The sequence below is a fragment of the Rutidosis leptorrhynchoides genome, chromosome 3 (genome assembly GCF_046630445.1).
Source record: "Rutidosis leptorrhynchoides isolate AG116_Rl617_1_P2 chromosome 3, CSIRO_AGI_Rlap_v1, whole genome shotgun sequence".
Classification (NCBI taxonomy): Eukaryota; Viridiplantae; Streptophyta; class Magnoliopsida; order Asterales; family Asteraceae; genus Rutidosis; species Rutidosis leptorrhynchoides.
This window is the reverse complement of record NC_092335.1, coordinates 281,879,463-281,900,675: the sequence shown is the minus strand read 5'-3', so window position 1 is coordinate 281,900,675 and position 21,213 is coordinate 281,879,463.

Genomic DNA, 21,213 nt, shown 5'->3' with positions numbered 1-21,213 from the left:
TCCAGACGCACTAATGCATCCTAACAAACTCGATAAGACACACTAATGCAAAATTCTGGTTCTCTAAGACCAACGCTCTGATACCAACTGAAATGTCCCGTTCTTATTGATTAAAAACGTTCCATATTAATTGATTTCGTTGCGAGGTTTTGACCTCTATATGAGACGTTTTTCAAAGACTGCATTCATTTTTAAAGCAAACCATAACCTTTAAATAGGGCTTCGATATTCTAGTGATTGGAATTGATCTATTTTATGTATTGTAACGGAACGAATTAGTTCAAACTCATTAATATAATTATGGTATTAAACATGTTTAAAACGTCAACATAAAGTTGGTGAGATATAGGTTTAGTGCCGGCAGCAATATATATATAGACCACAAGATTTCATATATAAACAGTTTAATAAAAATATTCTAAGTGGTTGAGCACTTGGTAACCATACTTAACATTTAATCACGTCGCATATTCCCTTTATTATGAAATCTTACTACACCGTACCAAGTGTAGTCACGAAACGAAGTACTGTGCAACCGTTGAATACTGGTCGTCCAGTCCGGTTGGGGTTGTCAGGCCCGATAGATCTATCAACAGGATTCGCGTTTACAATACCGCTGTAAATATTAGTTACCAAGCTACAGGGAAGTATGCCAGTGGTACAACTCAACGTAGAATATATTTTTCAGTTACTTGTGTCCATAACGTTAAACATAAAATACATGTATTCTCATCCCGAAATATTTAGAGTTTAAAAGTGGGACTATATACTCACTTTCGTCTTGAAGATATGTAATTTCGACTTGGTCTCCGATTGATATCACGAACCTATCCATATATAGTTTATCAATATTTTCTATTTTAAACAATCGTCACATATATATACTTTTTATACTTTTAATAGTTTTAATAATTTCTTAGTCCGTAGTTAGCAGTCCGATGTTAGTAATTCAATTTTAATGGTTCATTTTTAGGTGTTTAATAAACCCCAATGAAATAAATAAAAACCCCCATCGTATATGTATTGGTCGAGATTAATCTTGACCCATGGTACCGGTGTTGTCAAATGACGTGTTGCGTACATAAAGTACCGGTGTTGTCAAATGACGTGTTGCGTACAATCATGGGATCTTATGATTAATCTTCTCGTATTGTTTACGGGTGATCCTGAACCATATAAAATTAAATTATGAGTACATATATATAAAATATCATGTTATTTTAAAAAGATGTGATTTATTTAATTTTCTCCAATTATTTTCGTAGCCAAACTAGTCTTAGATATCCGATCTCGTTTTGGTCATAGTTTCTTCGTTACAACTCCGTTTTCGTTGATTCAAATTGCCACTTCCTTGGATCGAGTCCCTCTTTAAGACTATGAACTGTAAATACCTTAGTTTGTATTCGAAATCACAGGTCATAGGTCAAACTTTAGTGAAACTTATGAAGTTAATCATTTTCCATCATGTAAACAACCTTAAATGATTATTTTTCTAAAAATACTTATACTTTGAGTTAAATCATGAAATTTTTATGTGTTATCATATTCATAGTAAAAATCATTTTTCCAGAAAATAAACCTCCAATTCAAAGTTTAAGATGGTTTTTAATTATCCAACCCAAAACAGCCCCCGGTTGCACTCCGACGTCATAAAAACAGTTTTTAGGGTGTTCTTTGAAAAACCAAGTTATACCTTGTTAAATTAGCATATTTTTAAGTTATATTACAGGTCTTGAAGTATTTTAAAAGTTAAGTTAGAAGGATCTATTTAGTTTGCGAACAAGTTTGAAATCATTCAAACTATGTTCTAGTTTATAAACTCTTATATATATAGCTATAAATATATGAATTGAAAAAGAGTTGAAGTAGAGTTTTTACCTCAAGTTTAAAATGTAAAGTTGCTGGAAAGAAGTAGTAAAATAAAAGTTGAGAGAGTTCTTGCAAGTGTGTGTGAAAATTGGAAGTAAAATTTGGAAAATGAATGTGTAAAAATGAGTTAGAAATGGTGCTTATTTATAGGCTTGAAAATTTGGTTTTTAGTGAAAATATCTAAGATAAGTTAAAATTTATTATGTCATGAATGACATATTATTCCAATAATTGAAGATTTCTATTGGTATATACCAATAGTAAATACTTCTAGAAGCTGTGTATAGTACCCTAGATATACGTAAAGGATTATTGAGGAAACGAAACGAGAATTCAAATATAACTATCTTTTGTAAATATACTTATATTGTTTTATGTATAAAAGCCCTTTAAAAATGATTAAATACATTACTTATACGATATATGTATAAACATTATAAATCATCAGTATTTATGTCAAATAACGTTACGTATGGTTATTGTTTTGAAAACTTAAGTTAGTAGTTTCAAAATATACTTATGACTTTTTGTTATTAATACAAAATGAGATATTAAAACATCCTTAGATCATGTTAAATATGTATGTATAATTATCATATATTGTATAGTTCGTGATATCATCGGTCAAACTAGACGGTCAAACGTTGTGTAAAACTCTTTTCAAAAACATAAATCTTAACAATTTGGATTGCTTATCATGTTGGTAAGGTTTAATTTATATAAATATTAATCTTATAAGTATAGAACGATCGAAAAAGTGCGGGTCATTACAGTACCTACCCGTTAAATAAATTTCGTCCCGAAATTTTAAAATTGTACCTATTTTGCGTCATCGGAAAACAAGTGTGGATATTTTTGTTTCATTTGATCCTCTCGTTCCCAAGTAAACTCGGGACCCCTTCGAGCATTCCAACGAACCTTAACGATCGGTATGTTACTCTGCTTGAGCCGTTTAACTTCACGATCCATGATTTCGATTGGTTCTTCGATGAATTGTAGTTTCTCGTCGACATGGATTTCTTCAAGAGGAATGGTGAGGTCTTCCTTTGCAAGACACTTCTTAAGGTTTGAGACGTGAAAGGTATTATGTACTCCGGCGAGTTGTTGCGGTAACTCGAGTCGATAAGCTACCGGTCCAATGCGTTCGATGATCTTGAACGGGCCTACATACCTTGGGTTTAGTTTACCCCTTTTTCCAAAACGTATTACACCTTTCCAAGGTGACACCTTTAACATAACCATGTCACCGATCTGAAACTCTAATGGTTTCCTTCGAACATCGGCGTAGCTCTTTTGGCGACTACGGGCTGTTTTCAATCTCTCCTTGATTTGTACTATCTTCTCAGTCGTTTCGTGTATGATCTCGGGACCAGTTAATTGTCGATCTCCTACTTCATTCCAACAAATAGGAGATCTACACTTCCTTCCGTACAATGCTTCGAATGGCGCAGCTTTAATGCTCGCATGATAACTATTATTATACGAGAATTCTGCTAATGGTAGATATTTATCCCATCCGTTTCCAAAATCGATCACACATGCCCTGAGCATGTCTTCAAGAGTCTGAATCGTTCTTTCACTCTGCCCGTCGGTTTGCGGATGATACGCGGTACTCATATCCAAACGAGTTTCTAGGGCCTCCTGTAGTGATTGCCAGAACTTTGATGTAAATCTACTATCACGATCGGATATAATGGAAATAGGTATTCCATGCCTTGAAACAACTTCCTTTATATACAATCGTAATAGTTTCTCCATTCTATCCGTTTCCTTTATAGGCAAGAAGTGTGCAGACTTGGTGAGACAATCAACAATCACCCAAATGGTGTCGTATCCCCAGGCAGTCTTTGGTAACTTCGTGATGAAATCCATGGTAATACCATCCCATTTCCATTCTGGGATTTCTGGTTGTTGAAGTAACCCTGACGGCTTCTGGTGTTCAGCTTTGACTTTGGAACAAGTTAAACATTCCCCAACATATGTTGCAACGTCTGTCTTTAAATTAGGCCACCAATAATGTGTCTTAAGATCTTGGTACATCTTTCCAACTCCAGGATGTATCGAGTATCTTGTCTTATGTGCCTCATTTAATATCAACTTCCTTAATCCACCCAACTTCGGTACCCAAATACGATTTGCAAAATATCGAATTCCATCTTCCCGCATAACGAGTTGCTTCTCATACTTCTTCATTATTTCATTTCCTATATTTTCTTTAGTAAGTGCTTCTCGTTGAACTTCTTTGATTTGTGAGTTGAGATTCATGCGAATTTTTATGTTCATCGCTCGTACTCGAATTGGTTCTCGTTCCTTTCTGCTTAAAGCATCGGCCACCACGTTCGCCTTCCCGGGATGATAACGAATTTCACAATCATAGTCGTTTATTAACTCGACCCACCTACGTTGTCTCATGTTCAGCTGTTTCTGATCAAAAATATGTTGAAGGCTTTTATGATCAGTAAACACAGTGCATTTAACCCCATACAAGTAGTGTCTCCATATCTTCAATGCAAACACGACTGCTCCCAGTTCTAGATCATGCGTCGTATAATTCCGCTCGTGAATCTTCAATTGTCGGGATGCGTATGCAATAACTTTCTTTCGTTGCATAAGAACGCAACCAAAACCTTGTCGCGAAGCGTCACAATATATTTCAAAATCATCGTTCCCTTCTGGTAACGATAAAATAGGCGCCGTAGTTAACTTCTTCTTTAGTAATTGAAATGCACTCTCCTGCTCAGAAGTCCATTCATATTTCTTCCCTTTTTGCGTTAACGCTGTCAACGGCTTAGCTATTCGGGAAAAATCTTGAATAAACCTTCTATAATAACCGGCTAAACCCAAAAATTGACGTATCTGTGTTGGTGTCTTAGGAGTCTCCCATTTTTCAATGGCTTCAGTTTTTGCTGGATCAACCTGAATTCCTTTGCTACTAACAACGTGGCCAAGAAATTGAACTTCTTTCAACCAAAAAGCACACTTAGAAAATTTAGCATATAGTTGTTCTTTTCTCAACAACTCTAATATCAACCTTAAATGCTCTTCATGCTCTTGCTCACTCTTGGAATAGATAAGAATATCATCAATGAAAACGATAACAAACTTATCTAAATACGGACTACAAACTTGATTCATGAGGTCCATGAATACAGCTGGCGCATTCGTCAATCCAAACGGCATAACCAAAAATTCGTAATGACCATAACGTGTCCGAAAAGCAGTTTTCGGTATATCTTCTTCTTTGACACGTAATTGATGATAGCCCGACCTTAAGTCAATTTTTGAGTACACACATGATCCTTGGAGTTGATCAAATAAGTCGTCAATTCTCGGTAGTGGATACCGATTCTTGATAGTTAACTTATTTAATTCACGATAATCTATACACATCCTAAAAGATCCATCTTTCTTTTTAACAAATAGAATCGGAGCTCCCCACGGTGAAGTACTTGGTCGTATGAATCCATGATCCAGTAATTCTTTTAACTGACTCTGAAGTTCTTTTAACTCGGACGGTGCAAGTCTATATGGAGCACGAGCCACTGGTGCAGCTCCTGGTACTAAATCTATTTGAAATTCTACAGATCTAAATGGAGGTAATCCCGGCAACTTTTCCGGAAAGACTTCAGGAAAATCTCTTGCCACAGGCACGTCATTGATGCTCTTCACTTTTTCCTTTGTTTCGACTTTATTAACATGTGCTAAGATAGCATAGCACCCTTTCTTCAAGCACTTTTGAGCTTTCAAATAACTAATGAGTTTTAGCTTTGAGTTACCCTTCTCTCCATAAATCATTACTGGCGTTTTATCCTTACGAGGAATGCGAATTGCCTTCTTGGCGCACACAACTTCAGCTCCTATTTTGGACATCCAGTCCATGCCGACTATTACATCAAAACTTCCTAATTCTACGGGTATCAAGTCAATTTTAAACGTTTCTCCGGCTAAATTTATTTTACAATCACGGCAAATTTTATCGGCTTTAATTAGTTTACCATTAGCTAACTCAATCATGTACTTAGCATCGAGAGGTAATGATGAACAATTCAATTTAGCGTGAAAGTCTCTACACACGTAACTTCTATCAGCACCAGTATCAAATATAATAGATGCGGATAAGTTATTAATGGTAAACGTACCCGTAACAAGCTCCGGGTCTTCACATGCCTCTTTAGCATTAATAACAAATGCTCTTCCACGTGCAGGTCCGATATTCTTCTCTGGATTCGGGCACTGGCTCTTATAGTGGCCTTGTTTTCCACACCCAAAACAAGTAATGGTAGCCAAAGCAGTTCTATTTGCGTTGGTGGCAGGAGTCTTGGCACCATTTGTATTCGTAACGAGAGCCCTACAATCTTCAGCAAGATGACCCTGTCGATTACATTTGTTGCATACCACACTACAGTAACCAAAGTGATGTTTGTGACATCGGTTGCATAAAGGACTTTGTCCTTTGTAACCAAAACCTGAACCACTACCCGCACCTTTCGGGGTTTCTTGTTTCTTAAAAGTTTGTTGTTGATTACCTCGATCATAGCTTCCATTCCACTTTCTCTTGTTACCTGATACCTTCACATCAGTATTGAATGCTTTCTTATCCAAAATGACCTGATCCATTAGCTCGTTTGCCATGGTTATAGCTTCATGAATTGTCTTAGGTTTCGATGCTGTAACATTTGCCTTGACCTTTTTGGGCAAACCATCTTTGTACATTTCAATCTTCCGTTCTTCGGTTGGAACCAATTCAGGACATAGCAAAACTAATTCCATGAATCGCTGATTGTAGTTGGTGATTTCAGTACCAATAACCTTCAGACTTCGTAACTCATCTTCCAACTTCCTAACCTCGTTCCTTGGACAATATTCATTGATTAACATTGTTTTGAATTCTTCCCACGGAGTATCATAAGCTACATCTCCTCCTACAGCCTTCACATAATTTTTCCACCACGTGAGTGCACTATCTTGTAAAGTGCACGATGCGTATTTGGTCATGTCCTTTTCAACACAACCACTGATTTTGAACACAGTTTCCATCTTTTCTATCCACCGGGTTAAACCGATCGGTCCTTCTGTTCCACTGAATGATGAGGGCTTGCAAGCTTGAAAAGTTTTGTAAGTGCACCCCACACGAGGATTTGGGTTAACTGCAGCACCTCTTGCAGCCTCGACCCATAACATTCTGTCGTTCACTCGCTGATTGATGAGTTCCTGGATTTCTTGTTCCGTCATTCTGTTCAATCGCGCCATATTCTTCTATAAGAATGAAAAGAAAATAATTATTCACATGGAATATTATAGATGTAGTGTATATTTACAGTACATTATAGCTTATTAATAATATGAACCAGGTATTATTATAAAAGCCTTTTCTTCTTATTAGCGTTTTATAATTATATCTAGGGTAGTACCTACCCGTTAATGTTCATACTTAATAGCTTAGTACCGAACCAATTACTACAATCTAAATAATACTTAACCATGGAAAATTATTGCATTTCACACTTCACTATTTTACATATGCTTATCTTACATCGAACATTAAGCAAACCACACTAATAATATTATACAAAACATTATATGATCCCATGGTTTAATACGGCAGCGCATCGTTTGGTCTATTTTCTAGGACGTTTAGTTCCAATGAATGGCCTAACGCTTATCCTAGCTGTCTGCCTATATTTTGGCGGTGGGGCTGAAGAACTAGATGCCGGGACAGCACGAATAGGAATAGCGGGAATAGGGGTGGTAGTGTTTAGTGGAGTTGGTGCCACATCATCCTCCCTAAACTCGGGATTTGAATTTTCTAATTCATTAGCTTTTCGTTTCTTTCCTTGTTCGAACTTGTCTTTCGTAATTTCCTCGGGTTCACTTTCCTCCTCGGGTTCACTTTCCAGATTTTCTATAGTTGGTTCATCCGGAATTTGTGAGTCTTCCCCAAAGATATTATTTTCGTCATCGGATAGGTTAATGACTGGAACACCATCTGAAGATTCTGATTCGGAGTCGCTGAATGTGATAATAAGTTTTGAGCCCGACATCTATCACACCACAACTAACTCATTAGTACTACATAATATTTACATATAAATTTTAACCAACAGTGATAAGCAATGGTTTTTGAAATCAGACCCGGTCAAAGTCCAGACTTACTAATGTATCCTAACGACTTATCAGTTAGACACACTAATGCAAACCTGGTTCGCTAAGACCACCGCTCTGATACCACATGTCATAACCCGTCCTTAACCCTAAGAACGAGTTAGATAACGTATGATTTCATTGCGAGGTATTGACCTCTATATGAGACATTTTTAAAAGAAAACTGCATATATTTTACATTACAAACCACAAATCTTATTTTTGATACAAGCTTTAGACGATAGAAAGATGATTATCGTTTAGCGATAATCTTCGACTTACAAACTTTACAAATAATGATAACAACACGATTTCTAGTATATTTTACAACACAAATCCTCGGGTATGCAGTTTTATTTTTGACACAAATATGCGTACGCAAGATCCTGCTCAAATTCAACATAATGCAGCGGAAACTTCTAATTATCACCTGAGAATAAACATGTTTAAAACGTCAACATAAAGTTGGTGAGATATAGGTTTAGTGCCGGCAGCAATATATATATAGACCACAAGATTTCATATATAAACAGTTTAATAAAAATATTCTAAGTGGTTGAGCACTTGGTAACCATACTTAACATTTAATCACGTCGCATATTCCCTTTATTATGAAATCTTACTACACCGTACCAAGTGTAGTCACGAAACGAAGTACTGTGCAACCGTTGAATACTGGTCGTCCAGTCCGGTTGGGGTTGTCAGGCCCGATAGATCTATCAACAGGATTCGCGTTTACAATACCGCTGTAAATATTAGTTACCAAGCTACAGGGAAGTATGCCAGTGGTACAACTCAACGTAGAATATATTTTTCAGTTACTTGTGTCCATAACGTTAAACATAAAATACATGTATTCTCATCCCGAAATATTTAGAGTTTAAAAGTGGGACTATATACTCACTTTCGTCTTGAAGATATGTAATTTCGACTTGGTCTCCGATTGATATCACGAACCTATCCATATATAGTTTATCAATATTTTCTATTTTAAACAATCGTCACATATATATACTTTTTATACTTTTAATAGTTTTAATAATTTCTTAGTCCGTAGTTAGCAGTCCGATGTTAGTAATTCAATTTTAATGGTTCATTTTTAGGTGTTTAATAAACCCCCAATGAAATAAATAAAAACCCCCATCGTATATGTATTGGTCGAGATTAATCTTGACCCATGGTACCGGTGTTGTCAAATGACGTGTTGCGTACATAAAGTACCGGTGTTGTCAAATGACGTGTTGCGTACAATCATGGGATCTTATGATTAATCTTCTCGTATTGTTTACGGGTGATCCTGAACCATATAAAATTAAATTATGAGTACATATATATAAAATATCATGTTATTTTAAAAAGATGTGATTTATTTAATTTTCTCCAATTATTTTCGTAGCCAAACTAGTCTTAGATATCCGATCTCGTTTTGGTCATAGTTTATTCGTTACAACTCCGTTTTCGTTGATTCAACTTGCCACTTCCTTGGATCGAGTCCCTCTTTAAGACTATGAACTGTAAATACCTTAGTTTGTATTCGAAATCACAGGTCATAGGTCAAACTTTAGTGAAACTTATGAAGTTAATCATTTTCCATCATGTAAACAACCTTAAATGATTATTTTTCTAAAAATACTTATACTTTGAGTTAAATCATGAAATTTTTATGTATTATCATATTCATAGTAAAAATCATTTTTCCAGAAAATAAACCTCCAATTCAAAGTTTAAGATGGTTTTTAATTATCCAACCCAAAACAGCCCCCGGTTGCACTCCGACGTCATAAAAACAGTTTTTAAGGTGTTCTTTGAAAAACCAAGTTATACCTTGTTAAATTAGCATACTTTTAAGTTATATTACAGGTCTTGAAGTATTTTAAAAGTTAAGTTAGAAGGATCTATTTAGTTTGCGAACAAGTTTGAAATCATTCAAACTATGTTCTAGTTTATAAACTCTTATATATATAGCTATAAATATATGAATTGAAAAAGAGTTGAAGTAGAGTTTTTACCTCAAGTTTAAAATGTAAAGTTGCTGGAAAGAAGTAGTAAAATAAAAGTTGAGAGAGTTCTTGCAAGTGTGTGTGAAAATTGGAAGTAAAATTTGGAAAATGAATGTGTAAAAATGAGTTAGAAATGGTGCTTATTTATAGGCTTGAAAATTTGGTTTTTAGTGAAAATATCTAAGATAAGTTAAAATTTATTATGTCATGAATGACATATTATTCCAATAATTGAAGATTTCTATTGGTATATACCAATAGTAAATACTTCTAGAAGCTGTGTATAGTACCCTAGATATACGTAAAGGATTATTGAGGAAACGAAACGAGAATTCAAATATAACTATCTTTTGTAAATATACTTATATTGTTTTATGTATAAAAGCCCTTTAAAAATGATTAAATACATTACTTATACGATATATGTATAAACATTATAAATCATCAGTATTTATGTCAAATAACGTTACGTATGGTTATTGTTTTGAAAACTTAAGTTAGTAGTTTCAAAATATACTTATGACTTTTTGTTATTAATACAAAATGAGATATTAAAACATCCTTAGATCATGTTAAATATGTATGTATAATTATCATATATTGTATAGTTCGTGATATCATCGGTCAAACTAGACGGTCAAACGTTGTGTAAAACTCTTTTCAAAAACATAAATCTTAACAATTTGGATTGCTTATCATGTTGGTAAGGTTTAATTTATATAAATATTAATCTTATAAGTATAGAACGATCGAAAAAGTGCGGGTCATTACAATAGATATTTGTGGGACACAAATATTGGAAGACCCGCTCTCAAGATTTACTATATGGAGCCTTTGTGGTTGATCACATGTAATCTTGAGTAAAGGAGAATATCATTATATCCTCTGACCTGAGACACATATTGGGTTCGGATATCCAACGAATATTGTGCCTTGATTCTTTCCTTCGCTATTCTGAAATATGGTAGTACATAAGGGAGGCTTCAGGTATGGTACAAAGTGTAGTGTCTAGGACGTATGTAGTCAAGATGGAATTTGTCCCTCTTATTCGTTGAGAGTCAGATGTCTAAGGCCTGACAAAGTTAAATCTATAAGAGAGTGATCATTCTATGTCTCTTGGATTTAACATGACATCTAGGATAAAAGGATATATTGAAAGATTCACCTAAAATCATATTCGAGATGGGAACTCGAAAGGGATGATGTTATTGAATGGCACTAAGTCATAACACATTGGGGGTGGTGGACGGTCGTTAGGTGGTATCCGTCACTTGCATTAATTCCTTATGTTTCTCGTGCAAGTGGGAGATTGAAGGTATTTAATATGCCCGAGAGACATAATTAATTATTGTGGCCAATATGTTATGATCCAAGTCGGGTCATACCCAATAACAAACCGTCAACACTTTTATGTATTTATTTTAATGAGTGGATCTTTAAAATAAATATTTAGCACTTAGACTTTAGAAATTGGTTTTCCAAAGATAAAATGCAAGAAATAATTATTTGGATAATTATAAGTAAGTTTAATTATTTATATGATTAAACTTATATATGTGTGTTTTAATTTTATAAAAGGTTTATAGAATTATATATAAAATGTGTAAGTATCAAATATTGATGCAAGACATCTTATATAAAAGAATGCAAAAAAAAAAATAATAAAAAAGAGAGAGAGGGAGTAAGGGTGGACGGTTTTGAGGGACTCCATATGGGGTTCCCCATGCTTGCTTTTACTTTACTCTCTTTCCTTTTATTACATGCATTGGTGGATCTAAAATACACACTTAATACTTGCATTTCAAATTAGCAAAAATACTCTTCCTCATGCTCTCCATTTGGCCGAAATTTTGGGGCTTGAACAAGGGTTCACAAGTTGTTTTTGCTAGTTAATAAGTATACAAAATCCTAACCAAGAAGAAGGGTGTTGATCCAAGGTTTGTGGGTATCAAAGTCTTGAGGTTTCAAGTTAGAAACTTGCTATTCTTCATCTTCATCTTCATCTTCATCTTGCTTCAACCTCCATTTTAGGAGAAGGTATAAACCTTAACTAGCTTCTTTTACATTTTAGTATATTGTACAAGACTAGATCTTTTAATGGAATACTTTTAAAAGGTTTAAATACACATGCAAACTTGAAAATTGCTTCCGCTTGCTATACATATATACACGAATTTATATACACCCAAAATGGGTTTTGTGACTTTGTTTACATGTGGTATTCCATCAATGGTATCTAGAGCCAAAGTCTTGTTAATATGCTTCTTGTTTTTGGCTAGTAAACTCATTTATTTTACAATCTACCAACATGCATGAAAGTAGAATGTAAAAATCTTGAGTTTTGGTGGGTTTGGTGTCTTGGCCGAAATATTTGGGTACAAAAGTGGGTTTGGGACTTCAAGTTTGGTCAAGATTTGTTGTTATGTTATTGTTCACAATCGAGCCTAGACCGTGTGGTTGAATGTTTGGATGATTTGGTTGTTATTCATGATTGTAACATTCATTCATATGGTTTGTATTAATTTTGTAATTTTGGTTTGTAATAAGTTGTAAGTAAATCTTGTAATCTTTCATGTAATTTATTCTATTTGTTTGTAAAAATAGAATAGGTTGTTATTTCATTTTCTAGAAAAATTGTATTAGGATATAATTTTGTAAAATGAAAATGAAGAATCAAGAAGAAGGTTACAAGTTGGAGCTCTTGAAGATTACAAGATTAAGTGGGAGATTTTGCTTAAAATCTCTTACTTTCCTTTACCCTTACCGGTGACATTTGATTTTTGGCTAAACAAATGTCCACCAAAATGGCTCCCGATTGTGAACATATTTTATTTTGCATGCTTGTATGGTTTTGTGTATGTGTTTGGTTGCTACAACAATTTCACATGTTTACAACTTGCAAAATACATTATAAAAGGTTATAATAAAACATAACAAAATGACACTAATAATTGGTTATTAGATCTAAATAAAATGGTTTATTTAAAAGGTAATGAAATGGTTTATAACTAGTAATTGGTTTACTAAAAGGACATGAAAATAGGTTTTTCATAAAACACTACACACCAAATGCATGTTGGTGTATAGCCTTTTGTTTTCTAAAACTAGAATGTAGAAAACTTAAAATCCCTTTAAACTATAACAAGGTAAACAAGTTAAACGCCATCCTTTTGTGAAAACACTTAGACGTATTAGGAAACTCTTGATGGGATAAAGGTCACCTAACCGTCATGAGCGGACTAATATGAATAAGGTAAATTTTGCACACTAGTGGGATAAAGGTCACCTAACCACTTGTTTGTTAAATTTACATGTCTACACAAGTAGGACGACTTGATTTGGGAATCATGAACTTAGGGTCACCGAAGCATGAGGAACAAATTGGCGTTGATGGGATAAATATGCCATGCAAAAGGATTGCATGATCCCATAAATTAGAAGTTGCAAAAGGATTGCAATTGTCATTATGACTACCTAGCTAAATCAAATGACGGGATAAAGGTCACCTAACCGAAATTTGATTTACCGTTGGATTCTAATATTTAATATAACAAATTAAAAGGGTATTGTTTATTAAATTTAAAATCGATACTGAAAAGGACTTTGTTGAATTTTGTAGATGGCCGCTAATAACAACAACAACTTGCAAAACGCACCACTTAACCTAAACAACCTATCATTAAGGTCTCTCTTAGAGAAAGACAAACTCAACCATACCAACTTTATGGATTGGTTCCGCAATCTTCGGATTGTCCTCAAACAAGAGGATAAAGCGTATGTACTTGAGGACCCCATTCCCGATCAACCGGATGAGAATGATGTGGAGGCAATGGCCTCTTACGATAAGTATTGCCACGACTCCCTTCAAGTCTCATGCCTAATGCTTGGGACTATGATACCCGAACTCCAAAAGGATTTCAAGCATCATAGTGCATACGACATGATAACTCAATTGAAGGAGATGTTCCTCCAACAAGCGCGTGTCGAGCGTTTCGAAACGGTTCGGGCGCTACATGCTTGTCGTATGGACGATACCCAATCGGTTTCATCTTATGTACTTAAGATGAAAAGCCTTATCGATCGTGCTAACCGCCTTAACCTAAACATATCTAATGAGTTAGCCACCGATCTTATCCTTAACTCCCTATCAAAAAGGTTTGATCAATTTGTAATTAATTACAATATGAATGGGATGGATAAGAGCATAGGTGAGCTTCACGGTATGCTTAGAACGGCGGAAACTAGCATGGGTAAAAGGGCTTTACCCGTGTCCAATCGATCAAGGTGGATCCAAAGGTAACACCTCTAAGCCAAAGGTGGCTAAGAGAAAAGGACCTGCCTATCAAGGCAAAGGGAAGGGGAAGATGGTTACCCCAACCATCAACAAGGCTAAGAAACAAAAGGTAGCCGAGAAGGCAAACCCCAAGGAAGACCCATGTTTCGGTTGCGGTGAGATGGGTCATTGGAAACGAAACTGTCCGGTCTATCTTAAGGAGTTGAAGGACAAGAGGGATGCAGGGCAAATCTCAGGTAATATATATAAGGTATATATAGAGCTTAGTATTACTTCTTCTAATACATGGGTATTAGACACGGGATGTGGAACTCATATTTGCAATTCTTTGCAGGGGTTCAAAAGAAGTGATCATAAGGCGGGAACATCAAGTCTCTATATGGGCAATGGTGCAAAGGTGCATGTTAAAGCTCAAGGAGATTTTATTTTGAATCTTCCAAGCGGATTGGAACTTATTTTAGAAAATGTTTTGTATGCTCCGGATTTGTGTAGAAACATTATTTCTATTTCTCGCTTAAAACAATGTGGTTACGTTGTTAATTTTATTGATGATGATATTCATGTTTCTAAAGACAATGTATTCTATTTCAAGGCTTCGCCTTCAAATGGAATTTATGAATTGGTTCATGATGACGCATCATCGAGCTCTATATACCATACAAGCACCAAGAAACTCAAAAGGGATTTGAGTGATTCCTATTTATGGCATTGTCGCCTTGGCCATATAAACAAGAACCAAATGCATACACTTCAAAAGAATGGACTTTTGAAATCAAATGAAATGGATTCGTTTGATGTATGTGAATCTTGTTTACAAGGCAAGATGACTAAAGCACCTTTCAAAGGGACTTATGAGAGGGCTAAAGATTTATTGGGATTAATACATTCGGATGTGTCTGGACCCTTTAAGCCCATGACTAGGAATGGTGAAAGATACTTTGTTACTTTCATTGATGACTTTAGTCGTTTCGGATATGTCTATTTATTAAGACACAAGGATGAAACGTTTGAAGCATTCAAAGAATATCAAAACGAAGTACAAAATCAACTCAATAGGACAATTAAGGTACTTCGTACCGATAGAGGAGGTGAATACCTAAGCGATACCTTCCAAGATCATCTTAGGAGTTGTGGGATCATCTCACAACTTACTCCACCCGGAACACCCCAACTTAATGGAGTTTCCGAAAGGAGGAACCGAACCCTAATGGATATGGTTCGATCTATGATGGCAAGAAGCTCGTTGCCTCTATCATTTTGGGGTTATTGTCTAAGCTCCGCGGTTCGTATTTTAAATATGGCCCCAACCAAGAAAGTGGAACAAACTCCTCATGAGATGTGGTTTGGAAAACCTCCTTCTCTTTCATACTTGAAAGTATGGGGATGTGAAGCTTATTGTAGTGACCCGAACTTTTCCATGTTTATATATATTAATTGAGATTGATATTTACATGATTAAATGTTTCCAACATGTTAAGCAATCAAACTTGTTAAGACTTGATTAATTGAAATATGTTTCATATAGACAATTGACCACCCAAGTTGACCGGTGATTCACGAACGTTAAAACTTGTAAAAACTATACGATGACATATATATGGTTATATATATAGTTAACATGTTTTTATTATAAGTATGTATCTCATTAGGTATTTTAACAATGAGTTATATACATAAAAATGAGACTATTAATTTAAGAAACTCGAAAACGATATATATAACGATTATCGTTATAACAACGTCTTACTAGGTACATATGAATCATATTAAGATATTGATACACTTGGTTAATTATGTTAAATGATAAGTAAATATATTATTAAGTGTATTAACAATGAAATACATATGTAAAAATGAGACTACTAACTTAATGATTTCGAAATGAGACATATATGTAACGATTATCGTTGTAACGACATTTAACTGTATATACATCATACTGAGATATATTATATATCATAATATCATGATAATATAATAATTTAAAATCTCTTTTGATATTATAAACATTGGGTTAACAACATTTAACAAGATCGTTAACCTAAAGGTTTCAAAACAACACTTACATGTAACGACTAACGATGACTTAACGACTCAGTTAAAATGTATATACATGTAGTGTTTTAATATGTATTTATACACTTTTGAAAGACTTCAATACACTTATCAAAATACTTCTACTTAACAAAAATGCTTACAATTACATTCTCGTTCAGTTTCATCAACAATTCTACTCGTATGCACCCGTATTCGTACTCGTACAATACACAGCTTTTAGATGTATGTACTATTGGTATATACACTCCAATGATCAGCTCTTAGCAGCCCATGTGAGTCACCTAACACATGTGGGAACCATCATTTGGCAACTAGCATGAAATATCTCATAAGATTACAAAAATATGAGTAATCATTCATGACTTATTTACATGAAAACAAAATTACATATCCTTTATATCTAATCCATACACCAACGACCAAAAACACCTACAAACACTTTCATTCTTCAATTTTCTTCATCTAATTGAACTCTCTCAAGTTCTATCTTCAAGTTCTAAGTGTTCTTCATAAATTCCAAAAGTTCTAGTTTCATAAAATCAAGAATACTTTCAAGTTTGCTAGCTCACTTCCAATCTTGTAAGGTGATCATCCAACCTCAAGAAATCTTTGTTTCTTACAGTAGGTTATCATTCTAATACAAGGTAATAATCATATTCAAACTTTGGTTCAATTTCTATAACTATAACAATCTTATTTCAAGTGATGATCTTACTTGAACTTGTTTTCGTGTCATGATTTTGCTTCAAGAACTTTGAGCCATCCAAGGATCCATTGAAGCTAGATCCATTTTTCTCTTTTCCAGTAGGTTCATCCAAGGAACTTAAGGTAGTAATGATGTTCATAACATCATTCGATTCATACATATAAAGCTATCTTATTCGAAGGTTTAAACTTGTAATCACTAGAACATAGTTTAGTTAATTCTAAACTTGTTCGCAAACAAAAGTTAATCCTTCTAACTTGACTTTTAAAATCAACTAAACACATGTTCTATATCTATATGATATGCTAACTTAATGATTTAAAACCTGGAAACATGAAAAACACCGTAAAACCGGATTTACGCCGTCGTAGTAACACCGCGGGCTGTTTTGGGTTAGTTAATTAAAAACTATGATAAACTTTGATTTAAAAGTTGTTATTCTGAGAAAATGATTTTTATTATGAACATGAAACTATATCCAAAAATTATGGTTAAACTCAAAGTGGAAGTATGTTTTCTAAAATGGTCATCTAGACGTCGTTCTTTCGACTGAAATGACTACCTTTACAAAAACGACTTGTAACTTATTTTTCTGACTAGAAACCTATACTTTTTTTGTTTAGATTCATAAAATAGAGTTCAATATGAAACCATAGCAATTTGATTCACTCAAAACGGATTTAAAATGAAGAAGTTATGGGTAAAACAAGATTGGATAATTTTTCTCATTTTAGCTACGTGAAAATTGGTAACAAATCTATTCCAACCATAACTTAATCAACTTGTATTATATATTATGTAATCTTGAGATACCATAGACACGTATACAATGTTTCGACCTATCATGTCGACACATCTATATATATTTCGGAACAACCATAGACACTCTATATGTGGATGTTGGAGTTAGCTATACAGGGTTGAGGTTGATTCCAAAATATATATAGTTTGAGTTGTGATCAATACTGAGATACGTATACACTGGGTCGTGGATTGATTCAAGATAATATTTATCAATTTATTTCTGTACATCTAACTGTGGACAACTAGTTGTAGGTTACTAACGAGGACAGCTGACTTAATAAACTTAAAACATCAAAATATATTAAAAGTGTTGTAAATATATTTTGAACATACTTTGATATATATATATGTATATATTGTTATAGGTTCGTGAATCAACCAGTGGCCAAGTCTTACTTCCCGACGAAGTAAAAATCTGTGAAAGTGAGTTATTGTCCCACTTTTAAAATCTAATATTTTTGGGATGAGAATACATGCAGGTTTTATAAATGATTTACAAAATAGACACAAGTACGTGAAACTACATTCTATGGTTGAATTATCGAAATCGAATATGCCCCTTTTTATTAAGTCTGGTAATCTAAGAATTAGGGAACAGACACCCTAATTGACGCGAATCCTAAAGATAGATCTATTGGGCCTAACAAACCCCATCCAAACTACCGGATGCTTTAGTACTTCGAAATTTATATCATATCCGAAGGGTGTCCCGGAATGATGGGGATATTCTTATATATGCATCTTGTTATTGTCGGTTACCAGGTGTTCACCATATGAATGATTTTTATCTCTATGTATGGGATGTGTATTGAAATATGAAATCTTGTGGTCTATTGTTACGATTTGATATATATAGGTTAAACCTATAACTCACCAACATTTTTGTTGACGTTTTAAGCATGTTTATTCTCAGGTGATTATTAAGAGCTTCCGCTGTCGCATACTTAAATAAGGACAAGATTTGGAGTCCATGCTTGTATGATATTGTGTAAAAACTGCATTCAAGAAACTTATTTTGTTGTAACATATTTGTATTGTAAACCATTATGTAATGGTCGTGTGTAAACAGGATATTTTAGATTATCATTATTTGATAATCTACGTAAAGCTTTTTAAACCTTTATTGATGAAATAAAGGTTATGGTTTGTTTAAAAATGAATGCAGTCTTTGAAAAAACGTCTCATATAGAGGTCAAAACCTCGCAACGAAATCAATTAATATGGAACGTTTTTAATCAATAAGAACGGGACATTTCAGTTGGTATCAGAGCGTTGGTCTTAGAGAACCAGAAAATTTGCATTAGTTTGTCTTATCGAGTTTGTTAGGATGCATTAGTGAGTCTGGACTTCGACCGTGTTTTCTTTAAAAATGATTGCTTAACATTTTTGTTGGAAACTATATATTTTTAACATATGAATATTATGTGATATATTAATCTCTTAACGTGTTTGATATTATGTGATAGATGTCTACCTCTAGAACAAGTCCCATTGACTCACCTAATAATAATGAAGAGTCAAATGTAAATTGGAATGATTTGTGGACTGATTCACAAGTTCCCGAAGAGGAACCGGAAGAAGAGTCGGAACCGGAAGAAGATTCGGAACCGGAAGAAGAATCGGAACCGGATGAAGAAATAGAACCGGTGGGGGAAATAATAAAACGGTTAAGTAAAAGAAAATCCTCAACCAACCGACCAAAGTTAATTATGGTCAATGGTGTTTCCGCCAAGGAAGCAAAATATTGGGAGGATTACCAATTCTCCGATGAATCGGATTCCGACGAGAATTCCGATGATGTTATAGAAATTACCCCAACTGAATTTAAAAAGGCAAAAGAAAATAATAAGGGAAAGGGCATAAAAATAGAGAAATCTAATTCCAACCCAGATGAACTTTATATGTATCGTCAACCCCCGAAGTCCTTAAGTTGTAACAATGACCCGGGAACCTCTAAACCACCAGGTTTTTCTAAACCAATGTGGACAACGACGGCTCGTATTAGGGGAACATCATATATCCCTAGAAACTTGGCAAAACGAACCAAAACCGAAGAAGAAGAAACGAGCGAGTCGGAATAAGATAGTTGTATTCGTGTGGTGTAATATATGGAATATAGTGTTCTTATGCTTTATGATATATGTAAAAATTGCTTGTATTAATAAGTACTTTTTTTATGAATCTAACTCTTGTCTATTTTACAGTTTAAAAACACAAAATGGATAGACAACCCAATATTTTAAGAGACCTACCCGGAGACATGATTGATGAAATCTTGTCTAGAGTCGGCCAGAATTCTTCGGCACAACTATTTAAGGCGAGATCAGTTTGTAAGACATTCGAAGAACGTTCCAAGAATGTCTTGGTTTATAAGAGACTTTCGTTTGAAAGATGGGGGATATCACATTGGGAAACCCATAAGTTACGATGTGTTTACTTTGACGCATATATTGCGGGGAACCCAAATGCTATTTTACGCAACGGGTTAAGAAATTATTTTGACTCAATATATCCGAATATTGGACTTCGTGATTTAGAAAAAGCGGCTAACATGCAACATAAAGAAGCATGTTATGCTTACGGATTAGTAATGTTCGCTTCTCACCAAAGTGAGAACAAGAACATCGGGCTACAACTATTAAACAAAACGTTTCCACAAGTGACGGAGTCGGTAATTGGGGTAAGAAATGAGGTTTTTAGATTATTACGAGACTGTTGGACATTACGTAACCCTCGTCCCTTTGATGACGTTACAACACGCTGTCTTATCAACGGCCATAACGGTTATGTTGCACAAGACCAAGGATGGGAAGTAGTCCTAGTAAAACCAGAATGCATGACTTGTTTCTGGACGTATGAATTACGTGTCTTTATTGCCTTTGCTGAACGACTTGTGTACTAGCTAGAATTGTCTTCACAACTATCTTGTATCAAAGTTATTGTGTGCTATATTTCATGCTTTATGTAAAATAAGCGGTATTGTAAGTTTGTAAAATATTGTATAAAAGTTTGAACGCGAAATATTATTATAATCAGTTTTTCATATAGAATTGTAGTAGTTGAATTGTATATTAGCTACTAAGTATGAACTTAACGGGTAGGTACTACCCGAATTTAAACTTATAAAACGCTAATATGAAGAAAAAGCTTTTATAAATGAGTTCATATTATGCTACGAAATACTATTAACTACTCTTAATATTCTGTATGATTAACTTGTTCCATTTAACTATTTTGAAGGAAATGGCACCGACTACTCGACACACCGTGAATATGAATGAAGAGGAATTCCGTACTTTTCTAGCTTCAAACATAGCCGCAGTACAGGCTGCGCTACATAC